Source organism: Etheostoma spectabile, unplaced genomic scaffold (genome assembly GCF_008692095.1).
Source record: "Etheostoma spectabile isolate EspeVRDwgs_2016 unplaced genomic scaffold, UIUC_Espe_1.0 scaffold00018625, whole genome shotgun sequence".
Classification (NCBI taxonomy): Eukaryota; Metazoa; Chordata; class Actinopteri; order Perciformes; family Percidae; genus Etheostoma; species Etheostoma spectabile.
Genome location: NW_022604360.1, coordinates 6131 through 33216, shown reverse-complemented (window position 1 = coordinate 33216; position 27086 = coordinate 6131). Strand labels below are relative to the sequence as shown.

Genomic DNA, 27086 nt, shown 5'->3' with positions numbered 1-27086 from the left:
AGGCAACTTGGTAGACTCCTTACTGATGTTTATATCTGTACTCACAATGCCCTGTTTTTAAACACCAGCCAATCACAAGTGTTACATGTGAATAATAAATGTGTGAGTAATCAGGAAGCTCACATAAAAGACAGTTGCAAGATCTCCCAAATATTTAACTTTACAACCTGTAAGCTGTTGGAACCTTGATTGCCAAGGTTCCCAAACCTCCCCTCAAAATGTGCATCACCCAGTTTCCAGCCCTTGTTCAAAAGTACCAGAGCAGAGTGGCGCAGCGGAAGCGTGCAGGGCCCATAACCCAGAGGTCGATAGATCGAAACCATCCTCTGTTAATTCACATGCATGTTTAAACTTCTTGTTGTTCTAAATGATAGTTGCAAGGTCTACCAAATGTTTAACTTTGCAACCCGTAAGTTGTTGGAACCTTGGTTGCCACCTTCCATCAAAATGTGAATGACAGACTTTCCAGAACCTGGGTAGAACTTCCAAAGCAGAGTGGCGCAGCGGAAGCGTGCTGGGCCCATAACCCAGAGGTCGATGGATCGAAACCATCCTCTGCTAGTTCGTGTGCATTGTTTCAGCATAAAGTCTTCTTCCAGTCTGTTGATGTTTAACAAAGCATCTGTTGCTGCAGTTGTCAAGTTGTGGATGGGCTACTTGGCTGTGTAACAATCAACAATCTTTGCCAACTGGCCTGCTTCCTAATTGTTTATAAAGAACAGATGTCCGGAAACAAACAAGGCCAAATTGAGCACTATTTGCCATGTTCTGGATTGGCTACCTGGCTGTGTATGGTTTGTAGTGACTGCGTATATTTTTGGCCTTGCCAAAAAGACATGGAAAGCAGAGCTATAATGTCCAAAACAAGTTTAAACATGCTTCCACTTTGTTTTTTAAGTTGGATAGTAGTGTGACTCATATTTGCACTTATTGAGCAGATGTACATACAACCATCTTTGACTTTGCAAGTTACCATGACATGTAGACTGCAAATGCACCCACAATGCTAAAGGGACATGGCTGGCCAGTATTGGGATTGAACCCATGACCTTGGCGTTATTAGCACCATGCTCTGACCAGCTGAGCTAACCGGCCTGCATCTTAAATGTTTAAAAAAGACAAATGTCCAGAAACAAAGACGGCCAAATCAAGCAAAATTGGCCAAGCTCTGGATGGGCTACCTGGTTGTGTATGGTTCGTAGGAAAGCTATGGAAAGCAGAGCTATATAGATTTGCGTTAAAGCTCACAAGCGCATTCACACTGCCTCGTTGTGAACATGTTTCAGAGCCAAGCTGTTTCCTCCTCCTCATGCCCTGATTTACCATTTAGGCACCAGAACCTTTTTTAAAAATATATTTTTTAAATGTTTATATTTAAGAAAAAAAAAAGAAGAGCACAAAGAGACAGTCACCAACATTTACAAACAGCTTGTTTATTGCTATATGGTCCAAAGTAAATGTAATTTTTTTTTTATATTTCTCCAGTAAATTGCTGGAAGAAAAAGGCCCAAAGGCGAAACATTAAGACGTTTAAAGATGTTTTGGTTGGAAAACGTAGACATGTTTGAAACTTTTTATTTTGTAAAAACTTTCTTCTCATCTCTAGAAACATACAAATTGTTTACATACATACTTTTTTGGCTGACAGGAAGTCATTGTAATTTTCATTTTAGAAATACATTTTTGTCACCCTTATATATTTTTGAATTCCCAAAAGTTGGCAAAAACTCTAACCTTTGAGCATTGTGAGTTTATTAAGAGCAACTTCAATATTTGTTTAAATTGGTCCTCTCATCATTACCAACATACTGGAAGTTGGCCATTTTTAATTGTACGCTCTCAAGTTATTGTTTTGTAGTTTAACATGTTTTCCTACTTTGTGGAATTTCATTTAATAATCTTTGTCTGACATTTCATATTTTCTGTGACTGAATGTGGTTTTAAATCTGTTGAGGTCTGTTCAGACTGAAAGTAAAGACACTGATGATGTTTTGCAAAATCAGAAAATAGAAAGCAAACTTGTAAAAGAACATCAAGGATTGAATTGTTTTAAATGTTTTGCAATGTGGAACAATTAAATACAAAATAAAAGAAATAAAACAAGGCCTTGTGCTTGCCCTGTCCCATGTGCAGAAAAACACCCCCAAAGCATGATGCTACCCCCCCATGCTTCACAGTAGGGATGGTGGTCTTGGGATGGTCCTCATCATTCTTCTTCCTCCAAACACGGTTAGTGGAATTATGACCAAAAAGTTCTATTTTGGTCTCATCTGACCACACGACCTTCTCTCTTGACTCCTCTGGATCATCTAAATGGTCATTGGCAAACTTAAGACGAGCCTGGACATGTGCTGGTTTAAGCAGGGTAACCTTCCGTGCCATGCAGGATTTCAAACCATGACGTCTTAGTATATTATCAACAGTAACCTTGGAAAAGGTGGTCCCAGCTCTATTCAGGTCATTGACCAGCTCCTCATGTGTAGTTCTGGGCTGATTTCTCACCTTTCTTAGGATCATTGAGACCCACGAGATCTTGCATGGAGCCCCAGTCTGAGGGAGATTGACAGTCATGTTTAGCTTCTTCCATTTTCTAATGATTGCTCCAACAGTGGACCTTTTTTTACCAAGCTGCTTGGCAATTTCCCCGTAGTCCTTTCCAGCCTTGTGGAGGTGTACAATTTAGTCTCTAGTGTCTTTGACAGCTCTTTGGTCTTGGCCATGTTAGTAGTTTGATTCTTACTGATTGTATGGGGTGGACAGGTGTCTTTATGGAGCTAACGACCTCAAACAGGTGCATCTAATTTAGGATAATAAATGGAGTGGAGGGGAACATTTTGAAGGCAGACTAACAGGTCTTTGAGGGTCAGAATTCTAGCTGATGGACAGGTGTTCAAACACTTATTTGCAGCTGTATCATACAAATAAATAGTTAAAAAATCATACATTGTGATTTCTGGATTTGTTTTGTTAGATTATGTCTCTCACAGTGGACATGCACCTATGATGACAATTTCAGACCCTCCATGATTTCTAACTGGGAGAACTTGCAAAATAGCAGGGTGTTCAATTACTTATTTTCCTCACTGTAGTTTCTTGACTTTGTAATGCCTTATTTCTACTGTAAAAATGTAAATTGAGTTGAGCCAAAAGTTTTATTTATACCTTTTCCTACTGTGACATGTCAAAATGTCAAAAGGTGCATTGTTTGAAAGCCCATCTCCACACATCCATGTTCCACTCCCACAGGTGGTTTCACACGTGCTAGTTGTCCCTTAAATTCACAGTTTATTTTTTGTAATGTATTGGTGTATGTAAAATTACAGATTATTTTATAGTGGGTCAAGTCCAGACAATTCCCTGACCGGGAATTGAACCCGGGCCGCGGCGGTGAGAGCGCCGAATCCTAACCACTAGACCATCAGGGAGTCACATCCATCAGACTTATCTTTGTACATGTGAGTTTCTTTTTCACTTACTGGAATGACTCCAGTAACTAATTGTTTTAGGTGAGGAATGGCGCCTGGATTCTATTGTTACTTCTGAGATCAAAAATCTCAGGCAGGTTTTTTAAAATCAATTGGGAAAAAGGGGAACGCATACTCCTAATAAGTAGACTTCCAGAATGTTTGCATAACAAAGTCACAAGCATGGACGTTGTGATAGGATGTTGTCGTCTATCGTTGTTTCTGAGATCAACAATACTTTCCAAAGTTGAATAGCTGTTGCGTACCCGGTAATATTAGAGAAGAGCTATTGTTGGCACTGTAGGCGGACAATTTAGAAAATTAAGTTACTTTACACTTTAAACTGTTACATCTTCTCTGAATCACCATCTCCAAATTTTCAATCCTCGTTGGCACGCCGACCACCACCTACAGTAGGTAAATCACTGGCCACCTATTCATGAGGACCTCATACCTTTTACCAGGTTCAGGTAGTTAATAGATATGGTCAAATGAAGCTTCATTAAGCATTCTGAACAATGTTCTTCATTTTCTGAACGCATTCACTCAGTAGTGTTTTATTATTGGTTGTTCATCTGTGATTGCCCTAGAGGTCTCTCAGTCCAGCACCTCTCCCGCTCATCTTTGTTAGTTTTACACTGTCCAGCATAAATCACTGACACCATACCTCACACTCATCCATGCATACACACTCACCTCTGACTAAACTGACTACCACCATCATTGAATTATCATTTCTTTTGTCAAGGTCATATTCTCGCATTTCCTTCAACCTTTGCACACAGTCTTTTGTCCTGGCCTTTTCATGGGGTCATGACAAAGCATCTAGGGTCAGTCTTAGCCTTTGTGTGAGTAAATAGGTTTCCAGAAACATTGTTTTTTATTGAAGACCAAATTGTTAGTTTTTCCAAAATTTTCCCAACCACTGTTATAGCTTTCATAGCCTCGTTGGCGCAGTAGGCAGCGCGTCAGTCTCATAATCTGAAGGTCGTGAGTTCAACCCTTACACGGGGCAGGTGTTTTAATAACAAAAAAAACAACTGATGCTGAAAATACAGTGACATTCAGGTGGTTGAACACTGGTACTAGCACATGAATGTACTTCTTTGGTTATTTCTGAGATTGATACAATGAAAGGAATTATTTAAGAGTGGTAGCAAACCAATGAAAGGGGTTATGTGGTATGTCCTTGGAGATACTATCCAAGCAGGGAGATGAGTACAGAGATTTGGGTGCTAGCAAGATGGATGTAGGTTGCCCATTGTTCATTTAGACTTACCAGCAACATTGTTATGATACAAACCTGCTTGAAAGATGGCGACAATTCTGTTTAAAGACTTGTGCATGGAACACACAAGATATGGCAGTGTCTGAAGTGTTCAGACATGTCAAATTGACAACTTATCTAGCAGAATGTGTAACTCTACGCCTGAACAGGGACTTGAACCCTGGACCCTCAGATTAAAAGTCTGATGCTCTACCGACTGAGCTATTCAGGCTTCTAAAGCTATTGGCTGTGGAAAGAACAATCTGCTGAACTACAAATTATAGTGCAAGTAAATGAAGACCATTAAGCTGTTGCCATGATCACGGTCTTCTGGACAGCAGGAGGGTAGACCATAATTTGCACATTGCCTGAGAACACCAAATGTTATTGCACAAACTGGTTGAAAATTGGCCAAAATGGTTAAAAAGCTCAAAGTCACAACTCATCATGGCCACTAGCAGACTGTGAACATACTGCAAACCTGCATGACAGATGACAATAGCGAGCACTTCCTACATATCCTAGAATCAAGCTGTTGCCGTACCCGGAACTTGAGCTGTGGTTTTCTTTTTCGCTGAAAACGTTGATAACCTAATGCAATTTTTTGGCTACAGACAAATAAACTTTACTGCTAGTAGGTACAATAAAACAACTCTCCCTCTTGATCAGCTTCCTCTTGACGGGAAAAATCCACCAGATGACTTGCCATCCAAGCAGGGAGATCAGCACAGAGATTTGGGTGCTATCAAGATGGATGTAGGTTGGCCATTATTCATTTAGAGATAGCACCCGCATTGTTATGATGCAAACCTGCATGAAAAACAGCCACATTTCTTTTTAAAGACTTGTCCATGTTACTTACATGATACAACAGTGTCTGAAAGTGTTCAGAATTGCCAAAGTGTACAACTCATTCAGCTCATCCAGAACTCGGCCAATTTTGCTCGATTTGGCCTTAATTGTTTCTGGACATCTGTTCTTTTTAACAGTTAAAAAGCAGGCTGGTTAGCTCAGATTGTTTGAGTGTGGTGCTAAAAATGCTATGCACCTGCAGACACTTTAGGGGTGATAAAATCACCAAACCCTACGCCCAAGATCATCTATATCCACCTTGTGTATGCAAATCGGCCATTATCGGCAGTCCCTGTGGCGCAATAGGTCAGCGCAGTCGGCTGTTAACCGAAAGGATGGTGGTTCAAGTCCACCCAGGGACGTTTGTTGCTTAAATAACCTGGAGTGAGCCAACTCTGGGATTTATCCTTCTGCAGAAGACCATAGAACAGCCCAAAGATGACCCAAGTGTCCTTATCTCTGTTAAAAGGTACAGTTCTGCAAACCATGTACATATTTATCTAGGGCGGCTGTGGCTCAGAGGTAGAGCTGTTGACTTCCAATTGGAAGGTTGGTGGTTCGATCCCCGCCCCTGCAGTCATTGTCGAAGTGTCCTTGGGCAAGACACTGAACCCCTAGTTCACACGAGTATGAATGTGTGTGAATGGTGAATGTTTCCTGTAGATGTAAAAGCGCTTTGAGCAGTTGTTAAGACTGGAAAAGCGCTATATAAATACAGCACATTTACATTTAACGCAAAACAAGTCTCAATCTCTATAGCTCTGCTTTCCATGTCTTTTGTAGCAAGGCCAAAAACATACAGCTGCAAGGTTGTCTGCTCAGCAAGTGCAAATATGAGTCACAGGTAACTGATGTGCCTAGCATTCAATCTATTTCCTTCAACAAAAGCTAACTGATAAATGATTGACTTGTTTTAAATGTCTGGGAATGTGGAACAGCTCCATGCTGACTACCTGAAATAAAACAAGGCCACATGCTGATTACTGGGGACTTGATTTGATGGATTTATTCTTCCTGTTGTGTCTCTGTTTAAACTCCTAATTTAAAAGTAAAGTCAGCGTCCACTAAAGGTTGTGTTGTTGCTAATGACTGACTCAGATTATTATTCTAAGTGTGTGACAACATTATGGGATGGATCCCTACAGAGATAGACCTTTTAGTTAAAGAGGAACATCCTTTTAGTTTAGATCCTTTAGTTTCCAACCAGACCAGAGTGGTGATTGTAGGAACAGTGGAAAGATTAACCAAAACGGCTTTTCATAAATATATATTTTCTTTTTCTATTGACTATAGTTGTGTTTGTTATTAACAGAAATCAACCTGTAAACATTTCTATTCATCATAAAGTTCAGACATTAAGTTTTTCACCGCCAGTTCAAAATGGATCTGAACACGGAGGAGGATTCCTCCCTAACGGCCGCTCTGCTCTGCTCCGTGCCCCCGCTGTCCGGTAATAGTTAAAGCAGATAAAAACCTAAAGAACACTCAAAAGCTTCAAAATAAAAGTTACTTAAGAAGCTTCTTCATGTTCAAGAGAAGGCCTGTTTCCAGCCAGACTATGAATTGATTCATGAAATCCCTGTTATTAATGTTTTGTCAGTCCCATATGGTCTAGCAGTTAGGATTCCTGGTTTTCACCCAGGTGGCCCGGGTTCAACTCCCGTTATGGGAATTGGTATTTAGCTGGTGAAGATCTGCAGCAAGTTCAGTAGCTGTAGTTGCCCTATGCCCTTATAAGCATGTGTCAAAACCATATAATGCTAATAACTAGACATGATATGCATCTCTATAATCAAACATCATAAAACAATAACTAGACAGGGTGGCGGTGAAAACTGGACTTATTGCTGTTTTTTATCAACAAGTGATGTATGTATTTATGTGCCCTGTTCCTGGCATATCATATATATTTATGTATTCATTTATTATTATTATTCAACGTGTCAGTCCCATATGGTCTAGCAGTCTGGATTCTGCCTAAATAACCTTTACAGACATTCTTAAGGAGTCCTCTGGAGACTACAATCAGTACATCTGAGAAAGCTTTCAGTCAGTTTGATTTTACATTCATTTGGCCTAAGTGGTGTCCAAAAGGTCTTGGGTGCTGCTCCTAAAGACTTATAATAATAAGGAAAACCCTGGACCAATGGCAGAAAACATGGAGTTAGAGCAGGTTATTTGCTGGGAGAACCTGCATTGGCAACATTCAGATGAAGTAGAGAAGGACAGTTTTTATTCATGCAGGACTAGAGTTCGTCTTTGCCAGCTGAAAATTCTCATACCGGGAGTTGAACCCACAACTTAACAACTTGTGGAACTGACCTTGAGTTGCTTAAAGATCGAGCTCCCGCTCATAAATCATCACCCAAGAGCAGTCTCTGTGGCGCAATAGGTCAGTGCAGTCGGCTGTTACCCGAAAGGATGGTGGCTCGAGTCCACCCAGGGACGTTTGTTGCTTAAATAACCTGGAGTGAGCCAACTCTGGGATTTATCCTTCTGCAGAAGACCATAGAGCAGCCCAAAGACAACACAAGTGGCCTTACCTCACTTAGAAGGTACAGTTCTGCAAACCATGGACATATTAATCTTTACGGTCATTGGTATGCAGGTCACTTGAGGTAATACAATCAAATACATAAGGCCCCCCCAACAGTTTTGTGGTACGTGCCGTGCAACTGTATGTCAATGATCAAGCTTGTTGCTGTGACCAAGAAACCACCAGCACAATGACTGATACATCATCAGTCAGCTATTGCCTCCCCAAGGAAGCTAGCATATACACACACACTTCCCATTCTTGTGAATGTGATAACACAGGACCCCCTGGAGGGAATTTCTGATTCATCAGGGGCTGTAGCTCAGGGATAGAGTGCACTTTCAGTCTCAATGCCCAGATGTATTTCAATATTTGAAGTGAACATTGTATTGCCCAGTGATGGTGGTATAGTGGTGAGCATAGCTGCCTTCCAAGCAGTTGACCTGAGTTTGATTCCCACTGGGTTTAATTCAATCGGGTTTCGTGCAACCGAGTCCAAGCTAAATTCATCCAGGATAACTTGAATATCCCGGCTTAATCCCTTATCCTAGTTTCGTGCAGCAGGCCCCTGCAGTCAGGAGAAAGATGCTTTTATTGTTTTAATTTGGAGATATTCTCCTCACCCAAGAGGGAGGGAGCGGTGCATGTAAAGGTAAATGTTAGACAAAAACAAGTAGGGTTACAAATATATATTAAGGTAGTAAACAGCTAAATGTACTTAAAGTATCAAAGTAATATGTGACACGGAGGCCCCTTGGAGAGATACCTGCTGCTGTACAAGTTGCTGATCTTCAGCTCATTAGATGGTCAGTTAGCTCCATCTAGTGGACAGATAGTAGAACTCCATCATCTGATGAAACTCAGTACACAGAGACCTCAAACTGTCTGACAACAACAGGAAGGTGAGAAATGTGAAGGAGGATCAGTCATATCCTGATCATCCAGACAGATTTGACATCTGGCGTCAGCTGCTGTGTAGAGATGGTCTGACTGGTCGCTGTTACTGGGAGGTTGAGAGGAGAGGTGAGGTTGAGATATCAGTGAGTTACAGAGGAATCAGAAGGAAAGGAGACAGTAGAGACTGTGTGTTTGGATTGAATGATCATTCCTGGAGTCTGAACTGCTCTGATGAAGATGGTTACACTGTCTGGGTTCTGGCCTGGTTCCTCAGTGTCTCTGTGTCCTCTGCAGGACTGAGAGTCTCTCCTGTGGACAGAAACACTGACTAAAGACCAGCTGCTGAAATCAAAGTTCAGTCTGTTCACCATCACACACACTCTGCACTGTGAAGCAGATTTGAGACTCAAACACAAAAACATTCATCTGATTTCATCTCTGGTTATCAACATTTGAACTGTTTGACTAAAACACTTCATGATATGTCACATCTGAAAAAGAATCAACTGTTACTGGTCACTATTATGTCCCTTATATTTTAAATCATATTGTAATATATTTAAAATGTGGAAAACAAAGGTTTCTATAAACAATCATCATATAGTCTAATGTTTCTAAATGCTTTTAATAAAATGTATACGTTTTCATCATTTGTTCATTTGATTAAATCATGATTTCATTCATCAGTTGTCTCTCTTTTCATGTTATTTTACCTCACAAAGTCATAATTAAAGCCAGAAAGGCCAAGGTATAACTACTAGGGGGGTCAGTAGCTCAGTCCGTAGGGAGTTGGGTCGGCTGATTTATTCATCTGACTTGTAGAATAACGTCAATGCTCGTCAATGCTCGACTTGTTTTAAATGTCGGGGAATGTGGAACAACTAAATGCAAAATGAGTTCAATAAAACAAGGCCACATGCTGATTATTTGATGATGTATTCTTCCTGTTGTGTCTGTGTTTACACTTCTAATTAAAAGGTAAAGTTTCCGTCCACTAAAGGTTCTGTTGTTGTCTCTGACAGACTCAGATTATTATTCTAAGAGTCTGACAACATTATGGGATGGATCCCTACAGAGATAGACCTTTAGTTAAAGAGTAAGATCCTTTTAGTTTAACATGAATCAGCCCCGAAATCACCATCACCAAACCCACCAGACTCCATCTAAATAATCACTACTTTTAGCGTGTATAGAGCAGCATATCTCCACCAGACTACATGTAAATAATCACTACTTTTAGCGTGTATAGAGCAGAATATCTCCACCAGACTCCATGTAAATAATAACTACTTTTAGCGTGTATAGAGCAGCATATCTCCACCAGACTCAATGTAAATAATCACTACTTTCAGCGTGTATAGAGCAGCATATCTCCACCAGACTCCATGTAAATAATCACTACTTTTAGTGTGTATAGAGCAGCATATTTTCACCAGACTCCATTTAAATAATCACTACTTTTAGCGTGTATAGAGCAGCATATCTCCACCAGACTACATGTAAATAATCACTACTTTTAGCGTGTATAGAGCAGCATATCTCCACCAGACTCCATGTAAATAATCCCAACTTTTAGCGTGTATAGAGCAGCATATCTCCACCAGACTCCATGTAAATAATCACTACTTTTAGTGTGTATAGAGCAGCATATCTTCACCAGACTCCATGTAAATAATCACTACTTTTAGCGTGTATAGAGCAGCACATCTCCACCAGGCTCCATGTAAATAATCACTACTTTTAGCGTGTATAGAGCAGCATATCTCCACATTTATTTCAACTTGAATGTGTGATACACCCTTAAGGGATAACATAATAAACAGCGTAGTGTTTAGTACGAATTTCAAATTTTATTGGTAAGCAATATTAACGTAGCGGGGAAACAAAGAAAGCGGAACCAATGTGCGGGTATCGGTACACCCCGGGGCCCAGGTGACGGACACTTTCCTCATCTTTGGAGACAAGGATGGCGGTTTGTTTTCTCACTCTCTGATGCCGTAATTCTGCTTTCCAGGTTGGTACTCGGTAAAAATGACAACAGACGGTTTCCTTCTGCCGTGTGTGTGGTGGACTGAAGCTGTGGTGGGTTAGTTATGGAGTTTATGATGTGTAAAGGCGAGCTAAAGAGCCGCGTTTGTAACCGCGGGAAACGGGTTTCGTAAACAATAGAGCTCGCGGCTAGCTAATAGGTGTGTACTGCGCAGACTCCAACTGAGCTTGAAGACGTAGATGTGACGTGAGCAACCTGTCTGAAAGCTGTAAGTCTTCTGATAGCTGTGCAAGAGAAATCTCAATCATTCCCAATCAGCAGAGATGGAGAGGTAGGTATATGTTAGGAGATGACATAGGCACAGGCTAATTACTGCTAACTAACATGCTAGTTAACATTAACATAGACACAGGCTAATTACTGCTAACTAACATGCTAGTTAACATTAACATAGGCACAGGCTAATTACTGCTAACTAACATGCTAGTTAACATTAACATAGACACAGGCTTATTACTGCTAACTAACATGCTAGTTAACATTAACATAGGCACAGGCTAATTTCTGCTAACTAACATGTTAGTTAGCATAGGGTTTTGTGTGTGATTCTGGGTACTGGTGCTTCCATTCCCTGGTAATGAGTTATTTTGTGGTTTTTAACGTATCCTGACAGGATTGTTAATGTTAAAATGTTGTTTAACTCTTAAAGGGGAGTTCTTCCTAAAAGTTCAGAGTATTAGTAAAGGAATGTATTATAAGTTGAACTATTATCCCCAGGTGTATGATGGTTCATGTTTTGACTCTGACGTTGTTTAAATATTTATTTACAGCCAAAGAGGGTTTATGATTTCCATGATGACATTAGTATAATGGAGGAGTTTTGGAGGTAGAAAAAACAGATATATATTATTATTGAAACGGTACAGTAAGGATGATATTTATTTTGGTAAGGACGAGACTATTTCTGGGAATTTGAGTGTGGAAGATTTTGCCGACTGAAAAATAGGGGAGTAAAGAAAATTGTGTTTGGTTCTTAAATTGAAGTGAAACATGTTTCCACGAGGGGAATGTTGTTGTTGAGGACTGTTTTATGCTTTTGTGTTTCGGAGAATTTGTAAGAAACAGAGATTTGGAGACGAGGACGGCGGTTCGTTCTCTCACTCACTGACTCCGTGATTCTGCTTTCCAGGGTTTCTCCTCTGAGAGTTCAGTAGTGAACCCCAATCAAGAAAAATCTTTTGTTACCCCAGTTACTCGATTTGAAACCACCCCCTTGGGGCAAACGTTAAGCTGGCAACCGGAGCAGGAAAGGTGGAGGAAGAGGAGGAGCTTGCAGCAGTGAAGGAGGAAGAGGAGGAGGAGGAGCAGCCTGCATTAGCAGTGAAGGAGGAAGAGGAGGAGCATGTGGTGGAGAAGGTTTTGGACCGCAGAGTGGTGGAGGGAAGAGTAGAGTTTCTGCTGAAATGGAAGGGGTTCTCAGAGTAAGTATGAGTCTAGAATATTAATAATTGGTGATCTTGGTCCTGAGATACATATTACATATTGTAAGTAAGTGTCAGCATGGTATCATCCCCTCAGAGTTGAAGGTTTGGTATTTTGACACTATGTTGCAGACCCACAAATAACCTTACAAGATGGAAATAGATAACCTTAGAAATAGAAAAAAATGAATAATAGGAATGCTAATTAGCGTAAGAATGGATTGACTAAAAACAAAGTGTGAGAAGATGTTCTTCTGTCTGCACTCACCTTTCCAGTGAGGATAACACATGGGCGCCACAAGACAACCTGGACCTGGACCTTATCACCAAGTACCTGCAGAAACACGAGGAGACGGAGGAGAAGAAGAAGGAGGGCAAGAGGACAGGTGTCAGGGAGGAGGAGGTGAGTGAAGGAAAGAGGTAGGGCTGCACAATTAATCAAATTTTAATCGCAATCACGAGTTTGGCTTCCCACGAGTGATTTTTTTTTCTTTTAAAGCGTCATTTCATAGAACGCTCCAGGATTTTTTTTTGCAAAGCCCATCTACCGCTACTACATGATCAGTTGTTCCCTGCACCCCGTGCAGCTTAGTTTCTAGATGGAGACAGTCACAGAGGACAGAGTAGCGTGAGGTTGTAAAACATGTTCTCGCGTTGTGAACAAGGGTTTGAAATTAAGGCTGAATCCCATTTCTCTGTCTAACCTCTACACCTTGGCCCTTACCCCTACCCCTCACCCCTTGAAACCAAGGGGTAAGTGGTAGGGGTGAAAACATACCCCTATAAAATGGGATACCACTTGGTTACATCACCGTACAGTATTGATCACAAACTTCCAAGATGCCGTCTCTTTCTGTCGACTGTGTGGGTTTGGACAACAGTGTCATATGCATTTATATATTTTATAGTTATTTTATGTAGGCCTGTTTGCAATACATATGTGTATACACATGTATCATGTATACATACATATACACCATGTATACATGGTGTGTTGTAGATCTTTTTCAGTTATCACCGTTTTGAATGTCATTGATGTTCACAAAAACATTTTAACAAAAATCTGTCTTTATTGTCGATAAATGAAAGATAACAGGCAAAAACATTACATAAAATTATGTTACAGAACCATTATCAACTATTAGAACCATAACTAACATGTCACACACTTAAAAAGGCACTCATATATCTAATATAAGTGCCCCACCTCCCCCCTCCTATTTCATCAGTGTCCCGTATCAAAACCAACAACAATAGACAACTGCATGAACAGGAATTAATTAAAAATTATTACAATAATACAGTACCAATGCAATAATGAATGGGTACAACATGAACATATGATTTAGGAAACTTCTGCGTTTTCAGCCCTAAAGTGGACCAGCTGCTGTGTCCTCCTGTGCGATACAGGACGGTATATGTAAAGCACATGGCGATGTATCATAGACCGTTAATATATATTTTTTTTATATATATATATATATATATATATATATATATATAGAAATGTGGGACTGTTGTGCTAATCAACGTTAGCGTTAGCATTGCAAGCTAGCGATTTTTAAAAGGTTTCCGTTAAGAACATGGTTGCAAGTATATATGTACAGGACTGCATAGACCACAAAACAAGACTGTTGTAATTTTTAAATCAATTATTTGAGACGAAAATACTTATTTTATGCGTCTCTCTGGTTGATGCGGCAGCCATTGTTGCCTGTTGCACCATGTCTATCCTACCCCCTCGGTTTGAAGTATGCCCGCGTTCTCCCTAGATTTTTTCTTTCACTGTCTATGGTTTCTAGGGCCATGCACCCCTTAGCCCTCGATCACAAAACGTATTGGGACACCACTAGGTCCAGCGTGAACGCGTAAAAATGAGGGGAAGGGGTAAGGGTAAGACAGAGAAATGAGATTCAGCCTAACCCTTGTATCATTATCCCCCCCCCCCCCGGGTCTACCAAAGGAGTCCTCAGCAGACGTCAAGCTGGCGACCGGAGCAGGAAAGGAGGAAGAGGAGGAGCCTGTAGCAGTGAAGGAGGAAGAGGAGGAGGAGGAGTCTGTAGCAGTGAAGGAGGAAGAGGAGGAGGAGCCTGTAGCAGTGAAGGAGGAAGAGGAGGAGGAGCCTGCAGCAGTGAAGGAGGAAGAGGAGGAGGAGCCTGTAGCAGTGAAGGAGGAAGAGGAGGAGGAGGAGTCTGTAGCAGTGAAGGAGGAAGAGGAGGAGGAGCCTGTAGCAGTGAAGGAGGAAGAGGAGGAGTATGTGGTGGAGAAGGTTTTGGACCGCAGAGTGGTGAAGGGAAGAGTAGAGTTTCTGCTGAAATGGAAGGGGTTCTCAGAGTAAGTATGAGTCTATAATATTAATGCTTGGTGTTTTTAGTCCTGAATACACACACACACACACACACACACACACACACACACACACACATTCTACAGCATAATTTTCGATATTGTACCATACCCTCAAAGTTGAAGGTTTGGTATTTTGACACTAAGGTGCAGACCCGCAAATAAGTTTACAATATGGCAACAGATAAAAGGAATAATCCAAATTAGCAGCTAGGGTGAGATGTATTTCCTAAAAAACAAAGTGTGAGGAGATGTTCTTCTTTCTGCACTCACCTTTCCAGTGAGGAGAACACATGGGAGCCACAAGACAACCTGGACCTGGACCTTATCACCGAGTACATGCAGAAACACAAGGAGACGGAGAAGGAGGAGGAGGAGGAGGAGGGCAAGAGGAAAGGTGTCAGGGAGGAGGAGGTGAGTGAAGGAAAGAGGGTACTCCAGACTGAAGAGTCCCAGAAATCTAATCTCAATATTAATGAATGCACACAGGTTTCACAAATATCTTTTAGGATTTATATATTATACCATAATTCCTCAAAGAAAAGCCGGTAGTAAATTAAACTCCGCCCTCTAATAGTGGTCGGGGGGGCAACACGGATAAATAAAGGCCGGGGAAAATCAGTGTGGATAATCTCCTCGGTGCATTTCATATAATGTGCAGTCACGTTTATCGTAATGTACATTTCCTCCAATTTAACTTAACAGATTCAACAATATATTAACACTTTGTTTTTCTGGATTATGGTTCTCATGTAAAGTCTTTTTTGTGACCAAATTTAGATTTTTGATCTAATTAAGAAACAAAGAGTGCCAACCAATCCCTTGAGTCAGAGAGGCTGATGACCCCTACAGATACTAGATCAAGTTCAACTGGGTGTCAAACACTCCCACAAAGAACCGTAACCATGGTAATGCAGCAGTGGAACTTAGACACAGACATGCTGTGAACGATGCTTCTGGTTTTACTTAGCTCGCTCCACCATGGCGCCTTACTAACTCACTCACTCTGTCTGTTGATATACAAACGCAGATAAATGGACATGCATGTAATTTTTGGGGGGGTGTATGAGGCCACCCCCATTGTGACCAATCATTACACCTTTGAATGCAAAACCTTTACATACAGTTGTGTTCAGAATAACAGCAGTGTTATTAAAGAAGTGAATAATGCTCAAAATTCTTTAGAATAGCTTTTAATTCCATAATACCAATACATTGGGAACACTGCCCATTAATTTCCAAATCAAAACATGACCAACATTGATCAAGTTTGTGTTCTACCTTTACAGGAAGTGAAGAAAAAGGAATATTAGCAGTATTTGCATTTTTCTTTAAAAACTCAAATGTTTACTGTATTAACTGAAAAAATGTGTCAGTGTTTGAATCCCTGCACTAATATTTAGTTGCATAACCATTATTTCTGAGAACTGCTTCATATTTGTGTTGCATGGAGTCACCTGTGAACAGGTATTCCAGCCCAGGACCATTGAACTACATCCCATAATTCCTCTGCATTACTGGGTCTCAACTGGGTCTCAACAACATCCATCTGGTTTCTCTGGAACCAAGACTTTGCTCCTTCCTGGTGTGTTTGGGTCTTTGTCTTGTTGAAAGACCCGTTTCAAAGGCATCTCCTCTTCAGCATAAGGCAACATGACCTCTTCAAGTATTCTGATGTATTGGAACTGATCCATGATCCCTGGTATGTGATAAATAGGCCCAACACCACAGTATGAGAAACATCCCATAACCACCCTGCTTTACTGTCTTCACAGTGGACTGGGGCTTGATTTCAGTGCAGGGGGGTCGGAGGACAAACTGTCTGCGGCTCCTAGACCCAAAAAGAACAGTTTCCCTCTCATCAGTCCCCACAATGTTGCTCCATTTCTCCGTTGGCCAGTCAATGTGTCCTTTGGTTGTTTCCCACGTCGGTCAGCTTTGGATGCCATTTCAAGGCATTTGAAATAATTTTGGCAGAGCAGCTTATAATCTTCTGCACTTCTTTATATGTTTTCCTCTCTCATATCAACTTTTTAATCAAAGTCCTCTGTTCCTCAGAGCAATGTCTAGAATGAGCCATTTTGCTGAGTATTTCAGTGTGAAATGCACTATAACCAGCATGCACAACATGTTCTTCCTTCCTTCCTTAGATATGTATATATACAGTATATAGATTAATTATTGGCCATAACTGACAACTGTTTATTCACAGAATTAATCAGCTCACTAATTGAACACAACATTGCTATTATTTTGAACATGTTCCTTTTAATTACAGATTCAATTCCACAGAATGAGCAGCATGCATGTCAGGACTGTTGGTTTTCTAGGACTCTACAACACTTACTAGTAAATTATTTGCCATGTAGAAATATCACTTTCACCAAAAAATATGATTTATGAGTTTAGTGATGCTATTACTTTGAAGACAACTGTACATCAAAGCAATTTTTAAACATCCATGACCACGACACATCTCCTGTGTTTTTCAGAGGAGTCAGTGATTCTCAGCAGTTTATTCCAGAGCACAGCAGAAAGCTCTGCTGAGCTTCAGAAATGCTTGAGGAAATGGAGCTTGTGTGGACAATACCACATTACACTACCATATTATTACTTACACAATACTGCTGGCTATACAAGTTTGATTTAGCAAAAAACAACCTAAAACAAAAGGTCAAAGTCACTGGTGCCCCTCATTGCTAATGCCATCAGGACAAATGGTTCCAATTTACTTTACTGGAGTAGAGCTGTCCCAGCAACATGAAGACAACACGGTAACCCCTAAAGATACCAGTGAGAGCTAAAAATCTGTGGGAATATGTTACATTTACAACTCACCCGGCACTAAAAATCCCGGATGATCCCCCATTTGTTACCGGCTGGCTAAAGGCTGGCAACAAAATGGAGACCACACATAAATTGATCAAAAGTAGTTTATTTATCACAAACTAACCAACACTGAATGCTACATTTCCCATACTGCAACTCCATAATAGTAATGTTGGTAGATAATTAAGAAAAGTAATGCGTCAGTCAAACAATGTTCCATAGACATGCTCTAAATGTTGTTTCTAATTTAAGATAGAGCTCTACAGCATGGCACCTCACTAACTCACTCTCTTGGTTTTTCTCTGTTGATAGAAACGGAGAGGAAGAGGAGTCAAACGTCACCGCTGTCAGCAGTGTGACAAATCCTTCACATCATCTGGATATTTAAAGATTCATCAGAGAGTTCACACTGGAGAGAAACCGTACAGCTGTGATCAATGTGGGGCAGCTTTTTCTCAGAGTTGTGACCTTAAAACTCACCAGCGCATTCACACTGGAGAGAAGCCGTACAGCTGTGAACAATGTGGAAAAACTTTCTCATAGTAATTGCCTTAAAAAACACCAGCGTATTCACACTGGAGAAAAGCCGCACTGGTGTGAACAATGTGGAAAAACCTTTTCTCATAGTAGTCACCTTAAAAGACACCAGCGCATTCACACTGGAGAGAAGCCATACTGGTGTGAACAATGTGGGGAAAACGTTTGCTCAGCATAGTAACCTTAAACTCACCAGCGCATTCACACTGGAGAGAAGCCGTACACACTGAAACAATGTGGGGAAACATTTTCTCATAGTGGTAACCTTAAAAAGACACCAGCGCATTCACACTGCCTCGTTGTGAACATGTTTCAGGCCAAGCTGTTTCCTCCTCCTCATGTCCTGATAGCTGTGTTGTTATATTCTGATCTTTCTCCACATTGAAGGCTGACCAGCAGTAACTTTATCTTCTGATCAACTTGTATGTTATTGTGGATCAGCTGGACTGTTTTCTGCCTTTCCTCAGAACCCTTTACCATTTAGGCACCAGAATAGGTGCATAAACCCATCCTTTTAAAAATATATTTTTAAATGTATATATAAAAAAAAAAAAAAAAAAAAAGGAGCACAAAAGACAGTCGACATTTAAGAACGGCTTCTTTATTGCTATATGGTCCAAATTAAATGTTAAAAAAAAAAAATGTAATATTTCCCCAGTAAATTGCGGCTTAATGACAAACAACCACTAGATGGAAAAAGGCAGTGCTGGTGTTTCAGTAGCACCAAAATCCCCGTTACTATTCGGTCCGATAGATACCGGGTGTTAAGGCACCGGTGCCGTACTAGCACCGGGTTTCAGTACCCAACCCTAACCACAATGTACCCACCGTGGGAAGGAGAAGGCCCAAAGGAGAAACATTAAGACGTTTAAAGATGTTTTGGTTGGAAAATGTAGACATGTTTATTTTCTTCTCATCTCTAGAAACATACACATTTCTTTGGCTGAAAGGAAGTCATTGTAATTTTCATTTAAGGAATACATTTTTGTCACCCCTTATATATTTCTAAACTCCCAAAAGTTGGCAAAAACTCTAACTTTTGAGCATTGTGGAGTTTTAAAAAAGCGCAAATTCAATATCGTGTAAATTGGTCCAAACCGTCCTCATCATTAGAACATACTAGAAGTCGGCCATTTTAATTGTACGCTCTCAAGTATTGTTGTTTTGTAGTTCACCATTATGTTTTCCTACTTTTTGGAATTTCATATTTCTGTGACTGAATGGGTTGCCTAAATGTAAATTGCCTAAATGTTTAATAAGGCCAATAAAGTGCAATTTGTGTACCTGTTATGAGTGAAAGGCTTTTTTCCAGTTAAAAGAAACAAGGTGCTCTTCTGAAAATGCAAAATCTAAATCGGTTCAGCCATGACTCTAAGTTGTTATGTGGTTGTGTTTGCAAAATGTAAAGTGATTTCCTCTGGGAGTTCAGAGATATTGCATTCACAAGAATCGGATGGACAGACATGAGGACACAGTCCACATAGTGAGACTTTGTTGAGACAAAATAAAGACATGGTGAGATTTAATTATTCCCTGCAGAGAATAACCAAGTGGGAAGACAGTTTTCACAGAGTTAATGCAGTACCAGTGTGACAACCTCTTGCAAAATTAAAACAGTAGCATCCCCGTCTTGTATCCTGTTTCCCCTAGAGAAGATTTTTTTTCCCCCATTACATGGTCTACACTATTTGCCGCATCATGGACTCTAGACGTCACGGGCGGGGCTTCCAGTACCTCGTGGACTGGGAGGCTGACGGTCCTGAGGAGAGGTGCTGGATACCTCGGCGTCAGATCCTGGACGCGGACCTACTCCGGGACTTCTGTAGGCTCCATCCTGGTGCTCCTGGCAGTCTGCCCGGTTGCATTCGTCGGAGGGGAGGTACTATCATGACTCCAGCATCATGACTTGGTGTTGCCGGTGTTTTGGGTATCACAGCTGATTCTCCACTACACACACCTGCTGTCACCTGCAGTCTGCACACCTGGTCCTGATCACCACCTCTGCTCCATTTAAGCCATGACCTGACATCCATTCCCTGCCAGATCGATAGCGTAATCATTTCATCCGTCAACTTCAACTACATTCCTGGACCTGCACTGTCCTCCTACCACCCATTCTATCCACTGCCTACCTTCCGGACTGACCCGTTGCTACACTGCTTTTTTTCAATAAATACTTACCTTATTATTCATAAACACCTTGTCCTGATCTGCTTCTGGGTTCCTGTTTTGACATATCGTGATCTCTTTCCATTCCACATTCTTCCAATGGCCTAATGCATGTTTTTAGGCTGCCAAATAGGACACAAGTTACTGCAAATTTGTTTGTAGTAGTAGTTTATTTGAACATGTAAAATATTTAAATAAATAAATATATATACATACATTCATGCATACATATATATTATTAAAATGACAGATAAATAAGGCCATGTATTTCTCAGCGCAATCTGCCAAAATTGAAAGTCATTCAAAGAAAACAATTCCCATGTTCAAAAAGAAGTAGGAAGAAGTTCATAAACAACTTATCAGGTCCGACCCCCTTTCTCTAAATTTATCCTTTAGTAAATACAAAATCTTATGCTTCACTTATTACACATCATTGACAGATGCATACATACATACCTTTACACATTTACACGGTTTGTGTTTCTTTTCTTCCCTTCGTCCTTCTTTCTATACCCTCTATCTATAGCAGATTAAATAATAACAATTTCAATCTCCACCTCTGAAAAGTGCCGCTTCTTAGCCGCATTACGTCTGGCCATGTCATAAATAGTAGGCCTCAAAACCGAGAATATATTGGGACGTGATATTTAAATGACGATCGTTTCCAGCCGCTGCATTTATTAATGTATGATCATTCTTACCCTCTGATTGGTGTGATATAAAAGTTTCATGAATCTCACGGGAAGCCTGTCGTAAGAGGATTTCTGCTCTCATATCTGCGCTGGTTTCTACGTTAGGTTGATAAATGAGGGCCATTAGCTCTAAGGATGTGCTTCAATACATAACTGAAATGGACACACTAATGAGTAGCACTATGGTGCAATCTGTTTATCTTGTCATAAGCTAAAGCCTTTTCGCAAGCTAAAAGAAAACGCTCTTCTGCAAACGCACAGCTGGGAGTGCTTGAGAGCCCTTTGAGGTGCAGTGGGAGTTTTGGCTGAGATGCTTCGGGTGTGTTTAGGTGTGAGCCCAAATAGTTGTTGAACGACAAAGACAAGACAGCGATCAGGTGGTAGAACCAGTGTATTGAAGTCACGTCCATGCAACCGATGGATATGATCAAAACTTGTATACAGCCCAACCACTTACCAATCACGTCAGCATTACAAAAGGGTCCTGACAGGGTAGTGGATGTTGATTTTTTAATATGGACAGTAATCTGCCAGAACATGACTTGCCACTTTTCATGGGCTGTCAACAACTTTTCCAGCAGTTATATCATGATTCTTCTCACCATGGAAATCAGGTTGAGGGTCATAATCTCTTGATGCATCACCCTTTTAAAGTGTCTACCATTGTGTCAGTAGCTAAATAAATTAACAGAGGATGGTTTCAATCCATCAACCTCTGGGTCATGGGCCCAGGACGCTTCCATTGTGCCACTCTGCTAAAATTCACCCCAGATGGGACTTGAACCCACAATCCCTGGCTTAGGAGATTGTGGGTTAGGCCACTAGAGCTTTGCAGCCTCAAAGCTCACCAGTTCAGTAGAAATTCATTTACAGTTCTGGAGCCATAACGAAACAGTAACCTTGACCTTTGACCTCCAAAATCGAAATCAGTTCATCCGCCACTCAAAATGTGGCTATGTATGCCAGATTTAAAGTGATTCCCTCTAGGCGTTCAGAGATATTGCATTCACAAGAATCGGATGGACAGACATGAGGACACAGTCACCTTGACATTGAACCTTTGACCTCCAAAATCTCATCAATTGATTTGCAAGTTCAGATGAATGTTTTTGCGAACTTTGAAGAAACACAAACATGGGCGTTGTGATAAGATGGTGTTGTCTATCGTTGTTTCTGAGATCAACAATACCTTCTAAAGTTGAATAGCTATTGCGTACCCGGTAATATTAGAGAAGAGCTCTCGTTGGCACTGTAGGCGACAATTTAGAACATTAAGTTACTTTACACTTTAAACTGTTACATCTCCTCTGAATCACCATCTGCAAAATTTCAAGCCTCATTGGCACGCCGACCACCACCTACAGTAGGTAAATCACTGGCTAGCTATGCAGGAGTACCTCATACCTTTTACCAGGTTCAGGTAGTTAATAGATATGGTCAAATGAAGCTTCATTAAGCTTTCTGAACAATGTTCTTCATTTTCTGAAAGCATTCACTCAGTAGTGTTTTATTATTGGTTGTACATCTGTGATTGTCCTAGAGGTGCTCTCAGTCCAGCACCTCTCCCGCTCATCTTTGTTAGTTTTACACTGTCCAGCAAAAATCACTGACACCATACCTCACACTCATCCATGCATACACCTTGCATACATGTATACAACCTTTGCACACAGTCTTTTGTCTCCCCTTTTCATGGGGTCATGACAAAGCATCTAGCCTTTGTGTGAGTACATAGGTTTCCACATACATCGTTTTTATTTAGATTGACGACCAAATTGTTAGTTTTTCTGATATTTTGCGAACCATTGCAATGCCTTTCATAGCCTCGTTGGCGCAGTAGGCAGCGCGTCAGTCTCATAATCTGAAGGTCGTGAGTTCAACCCTTACACGGGGCAGGTGTTTTAAAAAAACAAAAAAAGAGATGGATACAATGAAAGGAATTATTTAAGAGTGGTAGCAAACCAATGCAAAGGGTTATAGAACATATTTGGTATGTCCTTGGACATACTATCCAAGCAGGGAGATGAGTACAGAGATTTGGGTGCTAGCAAGATGGACGTAGGTTGCCCATTGTTCATTTAGAATTACCAGCAACATTGTTATGATACAAACCTGCTTGAAAAACAGCCACAATACTTTTTAAAGACTTGTGCATGGAAACAAATGCTATGGCAGTGTCTGAAGTGTTCAGGCATGTCAAGTGGACAACTCATCTAGCAGAATGTACAACTCTACACCTGAACAGGGACTTGAACCCTGGACCCTCAGATTAAAAGTCTGATGCTCTACCAACTGAGCTACCCAGGCTTAAAGGGCTGTGGAATAAACAATCTGTTGAACTACAAATTAAAGGGCAAGTAAATGAAGACCATTGAGCTGTTGCCATGATCATGGTCTTCTAGACAACAGGAGGGTAGACCATAATTTGCACATTGCCTGAGAACACCAAATGTTATTGCACAAACTGGTTGAAAATTGGCCAAATTGGCCAAAAAGGTTAAAAAGCTCAAAGTCACAACTCATCATGGCCACTAGCAGACTGTGAACATACTGCAAACCTGCATGACAGATGACAATAGCGAGCACTTCATACATAACCCAGAATCAAGCTGTTGCCTTACCAGGGACTTGAGCTGTGGTTTTCTTTTTCACTCAAAACGTTGATAAACTAATGCAATTTTACGGCTCCAGACAAATAAACTTTATTGCTGGTGGGTATAATAAAACAACTCTCCCACTTGATCAGCTTCCTCTTGACGGGAAACATCCACCAGATGACTTGCCATCCAAGCAGGGAGATGAGTACAGAGATTTGGGTGCTATCAAGATGGATGTAGGTTGGCCATTGTTCATTTAGAGATAGCACCGGCATTGTTATGATGCAAACCTGCATGAAAAACAGCCACATTTTCTTTGAAAGACTTGTGCATGTTACTTACATGATACAGCAGTGTCTGAAAGTGTTCAGAATTGCCAAAGTGTGCAACTCATCCAGCTCATCCAGAACTCGGCCAATTTTTCTCAATTTGGCCTTAATTGTTTCTGGACATCTGTTCTTTTTAAACAGTTAAAAAGCAGGCCGGTTATCTCAGATTGTTTGAATGTGGTGTTAAAAATAGCAAGCACCGGCAGACACTTTAGGGGTACTAAAATGGCCAAACCCTACGCCCGAGATCATCTACATCCACCTTTTGTATGCACAAATAGGCCATTAATGCAACATAAGTCTCAATATCTACAGCTCTGCTTTCCTTATCTTTCCTACAAACCATACACAGCCAGGTAACCCATCCAGAACTTGGCCAATTTTGCTCGATTTGGCCTTGTTTGTTTCTAGACATTTTTCTTTTTTAAGATGTTTTTTGCCCTCTACACTGTTCACTACGGCATAAGGTTTTTCCCGGTGTGTGCAAGTTAGTGCATGTGTGTGGGCTTTTATGTTAGTTGTGTGGTAGATGGCGGACAAGTGTGTCTTAGCTAGCTGTGCACTCAATAAAAGTTAGAACTGAGTAAACTTTGTGTTTATTAGAAGTAACACAAGGGAGTGAAGAGCAGGAAGAGGGAGAGCCAGAGGAGTTTTGGGAGTTTGGAGAGAGGGCATGTGATCAAAGTGAGGGCTCTGACACAGAGAAGGATATTCCAGAGGTTGAGGAAGATGAAGAAGAGGGTGAGGAGGAGACGAAGCGGGTGAAGAGGATGAAAAGAGAGTGAGGAGGAAGAAAAACATAAAGGACAGAGAACAGGAACAGCCAGAGGGACAGCAAGGGATCCAAGTGCACTTGCCGCCTACATTGTAAATGCATGCAGGTATACATGCATACAGTGGTATGAATGCGTTTAGGAACCCATGCTGAAGTTGACTAAAAAGAGGAATTAAAAAAATAATCATTTGGATATTGATCTTAATGCCTTAAATTAATAAAAAAGAAAAATCCCTCCTTTTAGGACACCTACAGAATTGTCCAGTGATGGTGGTATAGTGGTGAGCATAGTTCTCTTCCAAGCAGTTGACCTGGGTTTGAATCCCAGCTATCGCAGTAGTTTTCATTGTGTGGTTAACTGCTTTATTTGTCAAGAAGTAACCAGAAAGCTTAATTGCCCAACCCAATTTGATAAATATTAGATCTCTTTTATGGTACAAATAAGAGAGCATATCAACCAAACAAGCTGCCTCCATGAGGATCCACAGACACAGGCAGTGCACTACGATTTGCACTTTGCCCGTGTCGGGTGACTACTACTACCAATGAAAGGTCATGAACATTTGTGCAATAGGTCTAGAACTGATATTCAGGTTGTTGTGGCCGAGTGGTTAAGGCAATGGACTACAAATTCATTGGGATTTCTTGCGCAGGTTCAAATACTACCAAACAATGAAAAGCATTCTTCTCGAGTGCTAGCAAACAGATGCAGATGTGCCTTCATGAACAATGTTGAATCATCTCATAGGTACTGGAAGCCACCCGTCTCCACCAATGTATTTCTTCGCTTTTATTTCAGTCTGTGTTACAAGATTTGCAGGAACGTTGTATGTCCAGCAGAAAGGCAACAGGTGTGTTACTTTTTGACTATGATTTATACCATAGCAGTGCAAGATTTTGCCAGATTTGATTTTCAGCCACCGCAGTTGCATTTACAGTTTTAAGCCATATACAACATTAACATTACATGTCTTATGTCTTGTACAACACCAGGATTTAAAAAACAGAAATATTTTTTAATAAAGTATGGCAGTTTTAATAAAGTATTGGCTTTTCCTTGCAGAAGTTTTTTTTCCAATGACATTAACAAGCATAACATTAGTTACTGTCCCTGTGCGTGTTACGATGTGGAGAACAGTTATATGCAGGTAGTGTGGCTTAGTGGCCGAAGGTGCTGGATTAAGGCTCCAGTCTTTCTAGAGTTGTGGGTTCAAATCCCGCCACTGACATTTGCAAATATTACATAGCTGGAAGCCATCCAATGTGATGTCTGTATGTTTATCAGTTGATCTTGGTGAACTAAGTAAAATCAGCCATCAATCACCTTGCTGAGATTGTTCCTTGCTAACCTGAGGTTAATCAGCTTATACATCTGGGCATTGAGACTGAAAGTGCGCGCCACCACTGAAAGTCCATCCAGGTAGTCCTGTGTTATCACATTTACAAGAATGGGAAGCGTGGGTGTACGTGCTAGCCCCTTCGATAGCTCAGTTGGTGGAGTGGAGAACTGTAGAGGTATAAAGCTGAAATCCTTAGGTCGCTTGTTTAAATCTGGCTTGAAGGAGCAATCTTTTGCAAAGTCATACTTCAGGGATCAACAAAGAATTTCTGATTCTGATGTAAAGATGGACAGACAACCCAAAAGCATGATACTTCTTGCCGAGACATAACAAGAAACAAAAAAAGAGGTGGGGGAGACAGAATTAATTGTAAGTTATTGTAATCACATTCAGATCACCTCAAATGGAGACACTGATGATTAATGGGTTCATAAGTGCTTCTCTTTGGGGTTGTCTTGGTTGTGAGTTCATTATCAGACACTAACACATGCAGAGCAAGTACATTTCAGCAGTTGTCCACCGCTGGCTAAATAAATAAAAGAATGGGGATTTTGGAATAGATATTCAGCACTAACTGGTACTTTCTATTGCTGAATGAGCTCTATCTGGAGGAAAAAGGAGTTGCTCAAAGAAAGTTATTGGACTCTAATTGACCACTCATAGACTGTTAACGGCATACATTGGGATGATGGGTTGTCTATTCATGAAGCCATTCATTACTTACAATAGACAAGACCACTGAAACTTGATCAAAAAGAAGGTGGCGTTAAGATGGCAAATCTGTGTAAGGAAACACTTCCATGCTTCTATATCACAACACAGAAGATGCCAGAAGAAACATCGGGACTATGGAAAAGATCATGAGCAAAGAAGGTGCTTACTGTAAGACTTTGATGTTGGTCTAACTCAAGCATTGTCATGGATTGATTTTAGTTAGTGCTAATCTATGGGGTGGTTTTTCTGAAAACCGAATTTCCACTATTTT

The 27086-nt window shown here is 40.7% G+C and overlaps 6 non-coding genes across 6 annotated transcripts; 2 read left to right on the top strand and 4 right to left on the bottom strand.

The window, feature by feature from the left end:
- Nucleotides 1–1021: 1021 nt before the first annotated feature.
- Nucleotides 1022–1095, bottom strand: trnai-aau (transfer RNA isoleucine (anticodon AAU)). Its single transcript has one exon. It is a non-coding gene; the product is annotated as a tRNA-Ile (tRNA).
- Nucleotides 1096–3353: 2258 nt separating this feature from the next.
- Nucleotides 3354–3425, bottom strand: trnae-cuc (transfer RNA glutamic acid (anticodon CUC)). The gene has a single exon. It is a non-coding gene; the product is annotated as a tRNA-Glu (tRNA).
- Nucleotides 3426–4890: 1465 nt separating this feature from the next.
- trnak-uuu (transfer RNA lysine (anticodon UUU)) lies at nucleotides 4891–4963 on the bottom strand. Its single transcript has one exon. It is a non-coding gene; the product is annotated as a tRNA-Lys (tRNA).
- Nucleotides 4964–5871: 908 nt separating this feature from the next.
- On the top strand, nucleotides 5872–5945 carry trnan-guu (transfer RNA asparagine (anticodon GUU)). Its single transcript has one exon. It is a non-coding gene; the product is annotated as a tRNA-Asn (tRNA).
- Nucleotides 5946–7183: 1238 nt separating this feature from the next.
- trnae-uuc (transfer RNA glutamic acid (anticodon UUC)) lies at nucleotides 7184–7255 on the top strand. The gene has a single exon. It is a non-coding gene; the product is annotated as a tRNA-Glu (tRNA).
- A 16039-nt stretch (nucleotides 7256–23294) lies between these two features.
- Nucleotides 23295–23367, bottom strand: trnak-uuu (transfer RNA lysine (anticodon UUU)). The gene has a single exon. It is a non-coding gene; the product is annotated as a tRNA-Lys (tRNA).
- Between the last annotated feature and the right edge of the window lie 3719 nt (nucleotides 23368–27086).